The sequence below is a fragment of the Hypanus sabinus genome, chromosome 15, assembly GCF_030144855.1.
Source record: "Hypanus sabinus isolate sHypSab1 chromosome 15, sHypSab1.hap1, whole genome shotgun sequence".
Classification (NCBI taxonomy): Eukaryota; Metazoa; Chordata; class Chondrichthyes; order Myliobatiformes; family Dasyatidae; genus Hypanus; species Hypanus sabinus.
In genome coordinates this window covers 36,911,477-36,927,292 of record NC_082720.1, presented here as the reverse complement: position 1 = coordinate 36,927,292, position 15,816 = coordinate 36,911,477, and the positions used below count along the sequence as shown (strand labels likewise).

Genomic DNA, 15,816 nt, shown 5'->3' with positions numbered 1-15,816 from the left:
CACCTTTAATCATAGCAGAGATGTCTAAAACTGGGGAGCATAGATTTATGGTAAGGAGTAAAATACCTGCAGGAATCTGAGGAGGAACTTCATTTACCCAGAGGATAGCAAATGGAAATTTCTACTGGGGTGGGGGTGGGGGGTGGGGTTGTGGTTAAAGTCAGATAGTCGCAAAATTTAAGTATCAAAGCACTTCAATTACTGAGACATAGAATATATAGGATTAATTGCAGGAAAATGGAATTAAAACGGATGAGTATTTGATGGTTAACTTGGACATAGTGAGCCAAAGAGCCTTGTTCTGTGCTGCATAACTCTAAGACTCTAAAGGTGAAGGTTTCAATGATCCTTCAGATGAGCTTTACACGTGTAGCATCCAATTGGAGACACGAAGCATTTGAATTGCCTTGAAGTTCACCATAATTAACACCTTCAAAGAGACTCTTGGCTTCTCCACCAGAAAGCACCAGAAATGGTTTGAAAAGAAAGTTAAGGAGACCCTGCGGCTAAATGACCAAAAATGCAAGCACTCTTGACTAGAAGCACTTTGCTCTATCTGCATACTGTTCTCAGCACAACAAAGATATGACACATCCCAGCCCACTTTTTACAGACAGAATGAACAAATTAACTGTGGGAAAGTAGAAAAGATGTCTGGAATTGGAGACAGGAATAAAGAATAACATGAACTCTTGGGCAGTTCGAAAGTAAAGCATTTCCTTTCATGGTATTGAAATTTACTATGTCTGGGTTTATATATGAAAAAGGGGTTGGGCTTCACTGACAGCTGCTGCTTTTTCTCACTGCAGATGGTTTACAAATCCTTAGTCCCAGAAATCTCAACAAATGTCCCAGATAAATTACCTTCCTTTCTGTCTTTTAAAAGTTCAAAAGAAATTGATGTGCTTTTTTTCATTAACAGTCAATTTTACAATTCAAGAAGTACGTATTAGGAAAATCTTCTTTTTCAATGCGCCTGATACATATCTTCCTCAATTTTCATAATATAAATAAAGAATCTATTATAATACTCTACTGTTCTCTACTTTTTTCTCCTTTTCTTTATGACGTTGGGAGAAAGGGACCACTCTTTTACCCTGGAGTTTAGCTCACAAATGAGATGCCATCAGTTTGTTAAAGATATTTTGCAAGTGGGATATATGCAAAGGTGTAAATTTTTTTGGATTCATACTAAGCTGCAGCATTCACATGAAAAGATACCAAATATATTAGAGAAGGCTTCTTCTTCAATCTGCATGCCATTATTTGCTATGACATGTAAAATTTCATGTATACTTCTACAATAAAAGCAGAGTGTCTCATAAAACTTGTATTACCAAAGCCATCACAATATCTTAGCTTTATTTCCTTGACACATCGTACTAACAGCATCTATTTAATATTGACAATCATTCCTGGCTTGAGTCTCATATGACAGTAGGAACACCTGCACATTACTCTTAAAAATGTAGCATAACTCCAGCTTTTTTCTGCATAATCACTGAAGTATCGATGCCTATAAAACAATGTGCAACTTCCCTAATCAGACCAATATCAAATTAATATCCTATTGTTCTGTTATTTCACGTCAAATGCTTTGAAATAACCTGTATGATTTTCAGTTTATTTGAAACTAAGATTTATTTTCAGTTTCTCTGAAGAAAATATACCTGGAAGATTAATAATATTATTTTACTCTCCTTTTCTTCTCCCCTTGAGAGTGAGAATGGTTTGGTTTCACTCAGGTTCTGAAGAAAGAAAATCTTTTGATGTGTCTCAATTCTGTACATAGTGGCAGCTGCTGCACAAAAGCTTCCCATCAATTTTAAGGGTCTGAGGTCTTAATCTAGTCGTAAGGAGACCCAGGATGATAGGAGGCCAGTTTTTGCTGCATGGTCATTACACATTCACATATGCTGTACATAGGCGATACATGGTTGTAACCCTTGCCTGAGTCCCTTTCTTTAGCACCCACCTCATGAAAACCTTCCCTGCTATGTGTCAAGTAGCTATGCATTAAACGGATAAGCTAAGACGGCCAAATTACAGACCTATTTGTCTTCAATTCATTACACTTTCATTTACAGCAGATTCTGGTTATTTGAGCCATTGGTTAATCAGGGCAGCCACTTATTTGGGACAACTCTTAAAAAACAAAAACTAATTAAGGATATAGCTGGGATTCCCTTCATTTATTTGGGACTCTATGCCATTTAATTGGGACAGGAGACTGCTTCTGAACAGTTCCCAACTACAGTCAGATGTGTGCACATGTGTGGCTGTTAGACACTACAGAATGCTTGGAACAGTTTTGAAATAGCATCAGTTGTGTGTGCTTCAAAAAGCAGTGAGTTCTTTCACTGCTAGTTGGCGAGAAATAAGCAGTAAGACAATTCAGAACTGCTTTTTACCTCTACCTCCCAATCCTGAAGAACGGTCTTTAACCCAAGCATGATGTTTATTTTTCTTTCACAGAATTTGCCTCATGTGCTGTATATTTCCAACATTTTCTCCACATCCCAGATTTCCAGCACTACGGTCTTTTTTAGAATTGAATGTATTAGAACTGTTTTTGCATATTTATTAATATTAGGAACAATCGTGCACACAATGGTCTGTCAATCGGGAAAGTTAACTCGTCAATATTTGTCCAACTGAGAGCCCACTCCTGCATCCTCTCCAGATTTTTTACAATAAAATATACAGTATCTCATCATCTTTGGCTATTGTTCACCAATTCTGTGCAGTGGTACAGGAGAGGGGAAGAAAACAGGAATAAAATCTGAAAATGGTGCAAATACTTAGCCAGCCAAAGCAGTAGATGTGGAAAAAGGAGAAACAGTAATTTTTTTGATGTTCATAAAGAAGTGTTCTTTTTACACAGATGGAACCAGGGATCTCTTTATGCATATACCGTATATACTTAGGAGCCTGGAGTCACTGGCAAGGCTAGCATTCCATTACCTCTATTGTTCCTGAGAAAGTGATAGAAACTAATCTAGTAATGATGCAGTCCATGAAAAGAGATTCTTACAGTGTTGAGTAGATTTAAACCCAGTTGTAAAGCTTGTAACTCTTTGCATGTAAGGTATGCTCTTTTTTATCAAATGATTCAAATTTTAAAGACAACATCAAAGTAGCAGAATGGCAGTAGATGGGCCTTCTTATGTTTAACGTCACTGATGTGATGAATTACTCAGCTACATTATTTTGTTATTTCAGATACTGTATATCAGTACTGAATGTAAACAGAGGAAAACTTTGATTACAGTTGAGATTCCAATGTGCCGGCTTCATGAAACACAGTTTATAATTAAAATGGTTGTCAATCATCATGTATTTATATAATGAGCACAAGTACTTTGTGGCCAAGTAAAAGTATGTGTAAAGAACAGTAATTTATTTAACACATCTAGGTAAGACAAATGGCCTGAGCTGTTAAAACACTCTGGCAGTAATTATATAAATACAATATGTATCAAATCCAGTGTGTCTATTTTACTTGTGGGCCTTTTTAGAAGAGCAAATATTTAACATCTGGTTCTGTGTGAATACAAAAGCATTGGAAAATTTGGGTGACTTGCTTGAGCAATAAGACTTTGCAACATATTTTAATATCAGAAGAGAAGTACCTCATGGTAGTCGAAGAAGGAAATTATAGATAAAAAGATCGACCATAGTGACTACTGTTGGTTTTCAAGTTGGCTACATCGAATAACCAGAGTTGGGTATGATAAGAAAGAGAAGGATTAAAGTTACTGACCATGCTCCAGGTTACAATTTCAAAACAACTATATAGCTTATAATATTAAGCAGAAATGGATTTGGGGTTTTCAGATAAGATTGCAACAATTAGATCATGCTATTGAAAGGTCATCTTGTAAGCTGGTCTTATGGTTTGAGGTTGAAGAATAACACTTAATAAATATGCAATGTTGTTTGTCACCAAAAACCATCTGTTTCTCATTGTCTCCTTTCTATTAGAAGGGCATGATTTATCAGCAAGAAATTAAAAAGTTTAGTCTTTATTGGGAATATGCAATTGAGGTGAAGTGTCAAACAGATCAAGAAATATGACCAACACATCCATGGGCAACAAAAGTGACCTTTAATCACATAAGTGAAGAGTCAAACTGAACAAGAAATATGACAAACATGTTCTAGTGCAACGAAGGCCACCTTGAATCACAATGACATTCTAACATAAAAATGACTCCAGGCATGTAATCATAATGTCAATTGGCGTGGAACCCACATTTGACATTGTAACTGCAACACTGGATCTTGAAAACACAGCTGAAAGTTATGCTGGGTCTTGATCTTGAAAACAGATGACAATAGAAGAAAGCAGGTTGGCTTGAGAGTGCCTTACCTGCACCGTTGAAGATAATAGAAATACTGGAGCCAGAGCAACAAACACAACATGCTGAATGAAGCATCTATGGAGCCACTGGGACCAGATTGCTTATCATTTGGCATCTGAGTCTTCCAGCTTGTTTTTGATGGCTGTCTATTTCTGATATCCAGCCAATGTTGGAGAGGCAGATTGCTCACTGCCACATCAGCCCTGACGCTCTTCAATATTTCCAGCAATGAGTCTCATCAAGAGCTGCTGCCTGAAGCATTCCAACCTACTGGGACATCATGCAATTAATGTCCGTATTCCCTCATGATTCAGAAGGCTGCACTTTTGTCCATTGACAGCATGCCAGGTCTGAGAACATTCCTACTAATCCCATTCACCTACCTATTATCACAGAACATTTTTCTTCACAGATTCACAACACCACTTGGGTTTCCCTGTCACCCACCGATACCAGAGGCAGGGAGAAAAATTAGAGGGAGGAAAATTATTTGAAGTTGGATAAATCAATGTTCATGCCATCAAGTTGGAGACTACCCAGGCGGAATATGAGGTGTTGCTTCTCCAACCTAAGAGTAGCCTCATCATGGCAGTAGAGATGGCCGTGGATCAACGTGTCAAAATGAGAATGGTGATTGGAATTAAAATGGTTGGCCACCAGGAAATTCTGCTTTTTGCAGATAAAATGAAGTTGTTCTACCTTCCTAAAGTCCTAACCTATTCAACCCTTCCCTGTAACTCAAACCTTCAATTCCCAGCAAAATTCTTCTAAATTTTCTCTGCACTCTTTTAATCTTTTTTACATCTTTCCTGTAGGTAGGTGAACAAAATTGCATGCAATACTCTAAATAAGGTCTCACCAATATCTTATACAATTTCAACAGAACATTCCAACTCCTGTATTCAATGCATAGGTTTATGAAGGCCAACATACCAAAAGCATTCTTCACGACTCTATCTACCTGTGATGCTACTTTCAAGGAATTATGAGTCTGTATTCCCATGATCCCTCTGTTCTACTGCAGTCCTCAATGCCTAACCCTGCCTGGTCCTTCCAAAGTGCAACACCTAACACTTGAGTGCATTAAATTCCATCCGCCATTTTTCAGCCTATTTTTCCAGCTGGTCCAGATCCTGCTGAAAGTTTTTATAGTCTCCCTCACTGTCCACAACACCCCCAATCTTGGTGTCCACAAATTTGTTGATCCAGTTTACCACATTATCATCCAGGTCATTGATATAGAACTCTGGCAGAGAACTTGTCACAGGCCTCCAGTCAGAGAGGCAACCATCTACTACCACTCTCTGGCCTCTTCCATGAATCCAATTTACTACCTCATTTTGAATGCCAAGCGAATGAACCTTCTACACCAACCTCCCATATGAGGCCTTGTCAAAGGCCTTGCTATATACCATGTATACTGCCTTGCCTTCATCAACTTTCCTGGTAACTTCCTCAAAAACTCTAATAGATTGGTTAGACATGACTTAACATACACAAAGCTATGTTGACTATCTCTAACCAGTCCTTGTCTATCTCAATTCAGCGGATTTTCATTAATTGGGACACATTGGGACCAGAACATTTTGTCCCAATTAGCCAACATTTTATGGAAATAGTTTAAAAGATATAACAAGGACAAACTACCATTTAACTGAGTAATGAATTTTGTATTTATCCGAAATACAGAACAATTTAGAACACTGCCAATCCTGCTGGTGGTTACCTGTCATATCTAACGATGACAGTAAACCTGTGCAGGAGAGTTTTAAAGTGGAAAAACTATTGCACTGGAGTAGTTACACTCTCTTGACTTCAAAAGTCTGTCCAGTGGTATAAGAGGTCATCACAACTGAGTTCTTCCTTATTTGCAATAGATGACCCTGACTTCTTCTGTGCCTCGTCGTGCTCTTCACTCTCCATGGAGCATTGCAAAACTTCCTTTGTGGCTGTTGGATCTCACTATAGATCTCATCCATCCTGTCCGCTGGAACTGACTTTACATACTGAATTTCTTCTCAGTTTCATGTGATAAATCTCTGATAATCTGATAATCTTAGTTGCTTCAAAAAAAGAATATTTCGACATTGGAGAAAGAAAAACAAGTGTTTTTAGTCAAAGGATAATATGTGTGTAGTGTTCCTTGACAATGCAGTTTTCAGTCAACTAACAGCTTACAACAGAACACACCTTATAGTATACGCTTACAACTAACAGCAGCATCAGTTAGTTAACTCTGCCTACAGGTAAACTTATACATCCTACAGTGCTTCTTCAAAATGCTTTACCTCAGAATATTTGAGTACATTCAAGATTGAGATTGATTTTTACTACAAAAGAATTGTGAGAAATGGCATTGGGTGGGAAAATGGAATTGATGGAAAAGTGTAGTCAAGATCTCATTAAATGACAAAGCTGTGACTTAATCACATTCCAACTTTGTATTTCTATGTCATGAGAATCTTATTCTTTCTACTTAGCTAAGAACTTGGGAAAAAAAAACTTCTGAAGGGCTGACAACTTAGCTTAAACCATCTGGTCAACAAACTAGCTAACTCCTGGGAGAAATGCTAAATCTCACATGGGAAAAATGGTGCTTTGCTCCTGCAAGACAAAAAAAGATCGTGACGCAGAAGTGTGGGAATGGAAGGAAAAAAACTGCAGGACAGCACTAAATAAGCTGAACTATGAATTTAAAAAAGGACATGAAAGGAGAAAATACATATTTGAAAAGGATTACCTATAGCCGAAACTCGTATGGTCACTTTTGTAACTGTGATTATTTGATTCATTATTAGATGGTTGAGGAGTATTCAATTGCTCTGAAATATCGACATTAGCAATCATCATAATATTTTCAGGATAGTACATCATTTGAGCATCTTTATATGTTATCAATATTAACCATAAATCAATTTTAATACTGACATTTATTCCTAAATGCTTTAATTGATATAATTTAACTTTGAAATAATACTAATATTCAGTTGAAAAAGCTGAAACCCTTAACATGGCAAATTCAATTATTTTCGAACAAATTTAATATGCACTTAATTTCATTTGAAGTAGAAATTTAAGTGTTTTCCCTTTTGTTTCGTGAAGGTGAGACCACCCACGATTGTTCACGATTGGACAAGGAACCAAGACATTCCCAGTGGGCAGCCAACGCAAATACAAAGGCGAAAGGTCATCAAACGTGAAACACTGGGACAAAGTATCTGGCTAGATGCTAATTTCATTATTTCCATAAGTTGCTTTTGCTATTTTACATTTGAGCAGAAAGTACAGTTCTGAAAATTTAATACAGGCCAGGTTGCATTGAGTGAATCACATGCATTGCCTCAGGGTTTTCATCATTTGCTTGTTTGAATTGAAGGAGAACTATAAAGTTAACAACATGCTATTTTTGTTTCAAATATTCCATCATTCACAAAGTGCTAGAGAAACAAAAGAGATTTTAATTATGTAAAATGTTTCGGCCAAAAAAGATTAGCAGAAAGAAGAAACAGTCTGAAAGTTCTCCAGCAAAAGTAAAATTCATGATTTATGCTTATTTTCTCGGAAAGGCACAAGTAAAAGCAATAATTTTTTTGTGGGGCCCAAATAATTATTCCTCACTGTCTAGGAAAAGTTGACAAGAAAATTTTTAAAGGGCTTTCACTAGGCTCCATGGTAGCGTAGCAGTTAGCACAAGGTTGTTACAGCTCAGGGAATCAGAGTTGAGAGTCCTCAACAGTTACCTCACTCCACAGCAAAGGGCATAGGCTTCCAGAATGAACAATTAAACTTGAGGCCTGACATGTGAATCAGCCATAGGTGCAGTGCTGCATCTCTGGTCAGTTGTGAGTCTGAGATGAAGCACTGTAGCTCTGGAGGATGGACACTGCAGCAATGGCCTGGAATGAAGAGTGGGACAGCAACGCACAGCCTGGAGGTAATGTTATCTGTAAGTCTGCTTATTGCATCTATAAAAAGATCGTTGATGAGTTTTCCTTCTTTTGAGGCAAACACTATAATATGTTTATTGTTGAATAATAAAATATATATTTAAAGTCATAACCCTTTCAAAGTAATCAGGTTAATTTTATTTACTAAAAGAAAATCTTATCATAAAAGTTGGGTAGTAAAGACAAGATGCACATATGAAGATACAAAAGAAATTGTCTAACAAGAGCTTAGATTTTCAGATTCTAAAAACACTGTGAATTAGATAGATTTGTACTAAGGAGGGAGGAGGTGCAGTTTTTCTTGTTACACACAAATTCATTAAAAATTATCTCAACGACAGCCAGACTTCAAACCCATGGGAACGTGCAAAATGTTCCTTATCAGGAGGTCATCTTCTCATGGTTCCGGCTCTTTTCCTGTCCGTAATTGTGCTGCTGCTGAGAGCAGAGAAAGTATTTGCTACAGGAACAAATTTGTTTAACAAAAATGCAAGAGCAATATCACATTGTGCAGTTGTCTAGTGAAAAGTATATTAATACACATAATATTATGGCATATGGTAATTTCATGCTTAAAAACAGTCTTTTTTAACTTGAAAAGGGTGCCATTTGTTACTGTCACAGGGTATTAGTAATTGGCAGCAATTAATCCTCAGTGTTATTCTTTCCTCACTGACATTAGATTGCATGTTTTTCATCTCTTTAATTGTTGGTATAATATTTCAGAATTTAAACATAATTGCAAGATTCTTATCCAATCAGGGGTATTAGTTAGAGACATTAAGTAGGGAGAGTTCATGAGTAAATACTCAAAAGTTTTGTGAGCCTCCTTTTGTGAAGGGGCAACTCCCAATCCATTTCCTGCCCCCCTTCCGTGAGACTAACTCTAAACTAACAATTCACAGAAGTACTTTCAGTATAGTTCCAAGTAAGATAAAAGATTTCAGTAAAGCACAATGGTCTAGAATTCACCTCAGTGTGTATGCTCCTATAAAACGGCAACTGCATGTTCTACTCTAATTCTGAAATTTGCTTCTTATCAACTTCCACAGAACCAAATTTCAGAAGCTTAATAGAATGTGTAGCTACTATTATGCTATGACTTTAGTTCCATCTACCAGTGCATGTAATTGGACAAGATTTTGTTTGAAAAGAAAAAGCAAATTTAAGAAAGAATAGCTCTGAACTACAAATTTTTCAGCAAAGTAGTTACATGTTTGAATTTGGTAAAATACAACTAGATAAGCAATAGTAATAACAATATTTCCTATTTATACTCCGTTTCCAGTATGCAAAACAAAGATGCAAATAAAATTATTCAATTGTTGCTTTTGTGATTTTAGTGCTGGGTTAATGTTAGTTGGCTTCAAAAACAATTGTAAGTTCTCCAGGTTTAGTTCAAATTGGACCAGGCTGGCAGTTTGTACTTAAGGATTGGGGAACAAGTGATAAAATTTGGACATGTTGACAAGGCTGCTGTGAACTTTCATTATCAGCTGGGCACATGCTGGATTTGTGTTCCAACAGGATTCTAGATAACGGCTACTTAGATAGTTGGTACTTCGGTCCTCAGGACGTTTAATTTGTAGCCGAACATACTTTTAATTGGAAATAATCAAATTTAAATCTATATTTTACATCTACTAAATCAAGTCAGATTTTATAAAGGAAAATTAACTTGGATGAATGATATTCAAGTGAAAGCCATGGGTATTGATAATCTGAAATACAAACGGTAGAAGTAGGACAGTTGAGAAAATTAAGCAGATAACAGCAGCTGAATAAGACATTTTGAGTAATATCTTGGGTGGAAGCAATTATAAGAACACAAAACAATTATATTCTTTCAGGTGTTGATTGACTTACTGATCAGCAGAGATCAGCACTGGTTTTCTAGTTTAAGGATAAGAATGTATATTTTATGGAACAAGAATCCTAGGGAAGAAACTTTAGGAAATAAGAGTGACAAAATGGATATGCAATTCAATATGTTTGATTCATTCTCCTTAAAGTTCCTGTAAGAAGTTTATTCTTTTGCCTGGTTTTCTGATCCAGTCAAGCCCACAGAAGTCCCAGAGACTTTTCTCTACATATTAGAATGTAAAATTCAGTATAGCTCATAAAACATTTAAAAGGGTAGTATATATCTCTTGCCTTAGAGTTTCCAATCATAAATAATTCAATATGAACTTAAAATCATTAATATATTTTACAGAATCCCCAAAGCACAGCTTGCATATTATATCAGCATAAAGGTATAAATCTATCTTAAATCAGATTTGTTTATGTGCTTCCAAAATAAATCTACAAAGTATTTCCAGATATTTTATTCTGTTGGTGATGAAAGAAGGAATATAGCATAATATTTCTCTTGGGAATGTTGTTCTTTATTCACAGGTCTTCATTTCCGATCTTCCATTGACCTTCTCCTCAGGGTCCAGTTTTCCCAGGAATCCCTTCAATAATGATAAGGGGATTCCTGGAAATACTGTTCTTGGGGGCAAGGCTTGGCAGCTATACAATGAGGAGACCACCAAAACTGCGTTCATGAAAGCTCCTGGATTATTGTGGAAAAAATTAATCCTTTAAATTCTATTTGTGAGTACGTTCCCCCCAATGTGAAATCTTAATGTAATAAACATAAATTAAAACAAATTATGAATCACTAAAATCTTAGTGTCTGATTCTATTTTCAAAAATTCATATTCACAGTATATTTATGTTAATGGATTATAGATTTCCAAACAAATTTTCAGAAAATTTCCAGATAGATTTCCAGAAAATAATTATTTAATATGGACAGTTAATTTTAAAATTCTAACCCATCCTTACCACAAGTCAACTAATGGAATTTGAAGTGGTAAAGTACTATCAGCCTCCATGCTGAAGTGCACTTTAGATGTAACATTTTGTGATTTCAAAGTGCTCAGGTAATTGTAGATTTAGGATGAACAATTTAATCTTTGTCAAAGTGCTACCACAGCCTTATATCATACTGACATCATTTATATTCTGCAACTTATTCATTCACAGGACGTGCAGGTCACTAGAGATGGTAGCATTCACTATTAATCTCTAATTGTCCTAAATTGAGACAAGATCAACTGCATTGATGGGTCTGGAATCTATGGAAAAGACTGGAAGATTTCCATTCCAGAAGGACGTTAATGAACTAAATAGGGTTTTATGATACAGTACTATGCAAGAAGTCTTAGTCATATATATATATATAGCTAAGTTGCCTAAGTGCTGTATTTGTCTACGTGGAGCAGAGACGAAATCTATTGGGAGCAAAGGATGTTGGGAATAGAGAGAATGGGATGCTCTGGGAGGAATGTGGGCCCAGTGGTAGCGAAGCAGTGCCAGGGTTGGTGGCTTGGATGCAGACAGACCCAGTCCTGAAACACCAAGCAAGGCCTCTTGATTCCAAACAACTGGTTTGTTGGTCATTACAAAAATTTTCTGCGGTTCTCTCTGCTCCCTCCCCTCTCCCTTCCCCTTTTTGCAACCATGATTCCCCTTGCACTGCCTCCTTCTCACTCTCAGTTCACAATAGAGACCCATATCGGAATCAGGTTTACCTTTACTCACGTGTCATAAAATTTGTATTTTTTGCGGCAGCAGTATAGTGTAATAAATAAAATTAATTCAATACTGTGGAAAAGTCTTCAGCACCCTAGCTATGTATACGTGCCGAAGAGTTTTCCACAGTACTGTAGTTTCATAATTAATGAAACCAATGTTAGATTTACTCCCAAATGGTTAATTACCCAAACTGAAATTTCTCAGGTAGCCTTGGAACTCATTTATCTGAATCAATAATCCAAAACTCTGACATCTAGTTCATTGATTGGCTCACAATATTTTATGCTTAAAATGTATTGAATTGATTTGAATTGACTTGAATTGACTTTATTATTTCTTACATCTGTCACATACATGAGGAGTAAAAATCTTTACTTTATGTCTCCGTCTGAACGTGCAATATGCAATTATAGTAATTTGTAATAAATAGTGTGTACAGTAAGACATACAAAAGAACAGTCATTATAGCTTAGAAATACAAGTGTGACAGTGTGAGTTAATCAGTCTGATGGCCTGGTGGAAGAAGCTGTCCCGGAGCCTGTTGGTCCTGGATTTATGCTGCAGTACCATTTCCTGGGTGGTAGCAGCTGGAGCAGTTTGTGGTTGGGGTGACTCAGGTCCCTAATGATCCTTCTTTTTACGCATTTGTCGCTGCAAATGTCCTGAATCAAGGGAAGTTCACAACTACAGATGTTCTGGACTGTCTGCACGACTCTCTGCAGAGTCCTGTGATTGAGGGAAGTACAGTTCCCATATCAGGCAGTGATGCAGCCAGTCAGGATGCGCTCAGCCATCTGAAGGGAAAGAGGCGTTGTTGTCCTTTTCTTCACCATACAGCCAGTACGTACAGACCACATGAGGTCCTTACTAATGTGTATACTGAGGAACCTGAAGCTGTTCACCCTCTCAACCCCAGATCCATTGATGTCAATAGGGGTTAGCCTGTCTCCATCCCTCCTGTAGTCCACAACCAGCTCCTTTGTTTTTGTGACACTGAGGGAGAGCTTGTTTTCTCGTGTCGGGGTGATGTCTTCTCTGTAGGCTGCCTCGTTAATATTTGAGGTAAGGCCAATCAATGTAGCATCATCTGCAAATTTAATTAGCAGATTGGAGCTGTGGGTGGCGACACAGTCATAGGTGTACTGAGAGTAAAAGAGGCGGCTTAGGACGCAGACTTGGGGGGCTCCTGTGTTGAGGGTCAGAGGGGAAAAACTGAGGGAGCCCACTCTTACCACCTGCCAGCAATCAGACAGGAAGTCCAGATTCTAACCGGACAAGTCATAATATATGTTGCAGGTGCACATGCAAATCAAGAATGGGGAATAATGGTAAGGAAGAAACCACTTATCATTTAGAAGACATAGAAAACAACAAAAACAGCAAAACATCAACGTGGATTTATATACTGTTGTTGCGATAATGGAGTGTCTCTAAGATGGTTGTTTGGCTACTACTGAGTATACATTGACACCCAGCAACACGTGGTGCTATTGGTGACGTAAGACTTAGTCAGGGTATAGGTTCCAAAGTCCACTTTAAATAGTGAGAAAGATGTCACGGCTTAAGAAAGGAATTACAGAGTTTTAGGGTCAAGGCTCTGAATGCACAGTAACTAAAGATGGAAAACTTGAAATGAGAATAGGTGAGAGGCCAAAAACAGAATGCAAAGTTATCTGAGGGCTGCTGAGAGTTACCTGTATAGTGACAGTAAGACAGTGAGGTGTGGGATTTGCAAACAAGGATGAGAGTGACACAATGACGATGAATTCAGGGCAAATTTAGGACAACAAAATCAGAAGCACTGGGCACCAGTCAAAGCAGAAGCATCAAAGTTTTAGGTGAACTTAGTTAATGAAAAATAGAAAATGGGAAGATGAGAGGCAAGCTAAGAAAGTTTTAGAATAATAGGCTGAAGGTTTCTTGTGGAGATGAACCAAGGTTCCTGAAAAGTCCTGATCAATTTTTTTTTAAAGAAATACCAAACCAATATCAGTTTAGAATTAAGGCTAAAATAATTATTAAAGCTTATTTTGGCTTTCAATTTCAATTTAACTGTCAAAGATAGTGGTTTCTGAGATGACAATATTTTGTCTATAAAATCACAAGGAGTTACTAAAAAAATACCTATGATCAAGTATGTCTTTGAAAAGGTTTTCCATGGAAACTTGTAATGGAAAAATGAATTATTCTTTCAATTCAACATTCCATAAAACTAATGCTGGAAATGATTAGTCGGCAAGAATGCAGTAAGTGTCTGTGACACTTAAACCAGCATCTCCCAGCACTTTCAGTTAAATCGGTAACATTAAGGGCTGGGCCACAATGAATACCAGGATTTCCTGTTTGTAATCTGAAATTCCCTCGTGCATGGAAAATTATAGAGAATAACCACCCAGCTCTTAGAATGCCCTAATTCATTAAGAACCCTGAGTAGTAATCCTAGCATGTTGTAAAGAGCATCTTCAAAAAAAAACATATTGATTAATGGTATAAAAACAGCCCACTTAAATGGAGTGTAGCCCACATTACATGTGGCAACTAATGGGCTTATGAAAGTATAATATTAGCAGGAAACAATGACACAATGAATAATTTTACTGTCTACATCCACTGTGAACAAGATCACGTCGATCCAACTTTCCTGATCGGTCCCAATCACAGAAAGGCGTGTAGTGTGAAGATTGGTTCAGCTGGTCACACACTTACTTTTGAATCTGTGAAGATAGAAGCAAAAATAATAAGGAAAGCAAGTGCTGAAGGAATGCTGTACTGCTGGAGACAGAGTTGTTTCGCCATCTGTCAGGACAAAAGCTCCACTCACTCTGTTAGGTCAAAGTGGAAGTTCCCACGGTTACTGTTTGAAGATTGGTGAGAGATCCAGTGTCCTAAATAATAGAGCACAACTTTGCCTATATTAAAGAGAGTCAATTGGTCACTGCTTATCCCACAACCTTCCTCTGGGTAATTGACTGCATGTACCTCGACTGCAACAGTGACTGCTCTCCTTGTTGGAAGTGAAGAACTTTGAGAGATTCTGAAAGTGCTGTGGGAGGAGCTAGATAATTGCAAGTTTCTTTCTGTATTGTATCCTCATACTTCCCTACATCTATTTTATGAATAAGTCTTCCACAAATTTTAATATAATAATGCATAAATTTGGTTCACATTCATGGTCAATTTTTAGAATTGTTAATTTTAAATACTGCTGAGCTTCAACATTAGGATATCTGCCAAGAAAGTTTTTGTTTGTACTCAAATATTGTGTCAAGGATTGAAGAAATGCATTAAAACATAGTCATGGAAATGTTCCTCTTGGAGACTTTGTGGTCTGACATTTTGTCTGTAGGCTCAATGCCCAGAAATTCCATTTGAAACAATTAGTGGATCTAAAAGAAAATGCTTTCAGTATCAACATCAATATATTTCCTGATATGAACTTGGAAACAGGAAATCTGAGTATACCACAGGCCCTGTTGAATTTAACAGCAGAGGCTGATTAATACTATTTTTCCTCCACTTTGCAACTACAGTCAACAAGCTTGAGAAACTGACTAGACTTCTGTTAATAAACCTTCGCCATGGACTGAGGAGCAATGAGGAGGAAGAAGGAAGAGGAGGGGAAGGATGTGGGAAAAGGAATGGAAGGATCAGGAGATGGGAAAGGCCCAAACTGAGAATAGTTACAATGGCTTTGAAGGGGAACTGAATCATTGTCTAGTGATTTTCAGGAAAATGGGTGTCACTAACAATTACCTTTGAGAGATATGTTCTTAATCTATCGTAGTCCTTCTGGTAACAGTTCTGCCTCAGTATTGTTGTGAAGGAAGTCCCAGGATTCTGATGGAATGATAAGGATTAATAACAATAATATACAGTGTTACAAATCTGGATGGTATATGACTGAGAGGGGATTGGGCAGT

The 15,816-nt window shown here is 37.2% G+C and overlaps 1 long non-coding RNA gene across 1 annotated transcript in view; it reads left to right on the top strand.

The window, feature by feature from the left end:
- LOC132405428 (uncharacterized) overlaps positions 1-15,120 on the top strand; it is a 43,697-nt gene extending 28,577 nt beyond the window's left edge. The window contains exon 3 of the long non-coding RNA XR_009515865.1: positions 7,467-15,120. This is a non-coding gene — a long non-coding RNA (uncharacterized LOC132405428). The remainder of the gene's footprint in view (positions 1-7,466) is intronic.
- The last annotated feature ends 696 nt before the right edge of the window (positions 15,121-15,816 follow it).